Source organism: Echinops telfairi, unplaced genomic scaffold (assembly GCF_000313985.2).
Source record: "Echinops telfairi isolate 266 unplaced genomic scaffold, ASM31398v2 ScPeMD7_7469;HRSCAF=8507_0, whole genome shotgun sequence".
NCBI lineage: Eukaryota > Metazoa > Chordata > Mammalia > Afrosoricida > Tenrecidae > Echinops > Echinops telfairi.
Genome location: NW_022111372.1, coordinates 50,710,866 through 50,712,913, shown reverse-complemented (window position 1 = coordinate 50,712,913; position 2,048 = coordinate 50,710,866). Strand labels below are relative to the sequence as shown.

At 48.9% G+C, this 2,048-nt stretch overlaps 1 pseudogene; it reads right to left on the bottom strand.

The window, feature by feature from the left end:
- Window positions 1–989: 989 nt before the first annotated feature.
- LOC101643435 lies at window positions 990–1,821 on the bottom strand (annotated as a pseudogene).
- Window positions 1,822–2,048: the final 227 nt, after the last annotated feature.

Sequence of the window (2,048 nt, the reverse complement as noted above, 5' to 3'; positions counted from 1 at the left end):
TCCTTGGAGATACGGCCCTCTTCTAAGGGAGAAACTGGGAACTCCCCTGTCGCTCTGCCCCGCCCTCTGCCTGCCTTCCTGTTTGCCTCTGCCTCTAGGGGTGTCCCCATGTGGGCTGCCCAACCCTGAGAACTCCCAGTGTCCTGCCCTGTTTCCACTGGCTTTGGGTCTATGGGCCTCTGCACCCACCGGCCTGGGCGCTTCCTGAACCCTGCCTCACCTGTCTGCGTCTGCAGCCTGCAGCTCTGTGAGTCTGAAGGGGACCCTGCTTGCATCAGACTCACGGGCTTGAATTGGACTGGGCTGGGATGCCTTCTCTGCATAGAAGATTACAACTTGATATAAAATTCTTTCTTCTATATCAATGAGTATGACTGCTTTTGCTTTTCCAGACAACCCGGCCTGACCCCAGGAGCAACGCACACATACTTACACCACCAATCCTATCTCCCCCTAAACATGGATTTTAACCCTTGCTGGAGGCTTGAGCTCTTCTCTCTGAGAAGTCCTCTGTATCACTCCCAGCTCCCTAGTTGCAAGGGACAAAAAGTCAACTAAACTTGACGCAAGGAAAAGAGAATTGTCTCACTTCGTTGATAAATGCAGACAGTGCTGCTCAGATGGATTTGGGCTCTCAAATGGTGTCAACAGGGCTTGGTCTCTCCCCACTTCCCAGAAGTCCCTCCCCAAGCAGAGGTGACGTGAGCCCTGCAGTCCAGTCCCCCATGCTGCTGAGTTAGCAAACTTGGCGGAAAGAAACCTTTGTCCAGTGTTCAAAGTTCCAGGGCTGATATTGGTTGGTCCATTCCTAAACCAATCACCATGGCAACGGGGAGGGAGGTGGGACCGGTACACGTTGAATGGTTAGGCCTGGGTCCTAGGTGCGCTCCTGAAGCTGGGAGAAGGGAGCCCCATCCGATTTTCAGGGATGGAGGGAAGAGGGAGGGCAGCTCCCTGATGGAAAATCAGAATGTAATTATTTTTTTCACAATAAGATCTTTTATTTGTCAACATTCAGTCTGAATTTTAAACAGATTCTTGAACTGGTGGCTCATAGCCATCAGCTCGTTCCACTTTTGCACCTGTCTCATCGCCAGTAGTTTTTCCAGAACTGCCACCTTCACCATGAAGCTCCATGAGTTTTTCCAATTCAAACTTGGGCTTTTTCAGCATCTTTACTTTTCTGACAAACACATCATGGAGAGGATAAATAGACTGGCAAGCCTTTGCTCTGTCTTTCCCAATGCTGTCTGGAATCAATTTATGGACCACTTCTTTCAAGTCATTTGTCTGCACCTCTCGGGTCATGATTTCCATCATTTTCTTTCGGATTTGGCGGACCTGCTGGGGCAGAGCATAAGAGGTCTTCCGAATCTGATTATGGCATTTTTTAGTAAAACCAACACAGAACAGACGAAGTAGATACCCATCGGTAGTCTTGACATCAACATGAGCTTCAATCATGGTCTGCCCTTTCTTAACCATGGAGCACATCTTGTCCCACATGAGGTCCATGCCGTGGAAGTTGGTCAGGCAGTTCTTGCCCTGAACATCCTCAGTCATTGACTTAAATTTTCTAAAGGCAACCTCATCGTTTTGCAGATCAGCAAGGCTCACTTCGAAAACTCAACCCTTGAGGCCATCAGATGCAATTTTGGTTCCTTGAGGCCTGGTGACCAGTGTTTTCCCAACATTTCTGATATTGAACATGGCTGGTGCTTTCATACCACACCAGTCTTTCTTAGAAAATGGACCAACCACTTTCTTCTTAGCTCCTTTTTTGCCACCTTTTGTAAGGCGCTTGTTCTTGCCAACCGCCATGGCGCCGTGCAGAGAGCCAAAAGGCCAGAATGTAATTTTAAGAAGAGGAGTGGGCATCTGCATGGCCCTGTCCTTGTCTGATCTGTCCACCACTGCATTGCTCTGCATGGTTTGCTAGAAATATCTTTCCATTCATATGTAATGATCCTAAGGACCGGATCCTCGGACTCACTGTGAAGCCGAATGCTGCCTGGTCCGAACCATCTCAGGACCAGCTGTGGATTGAA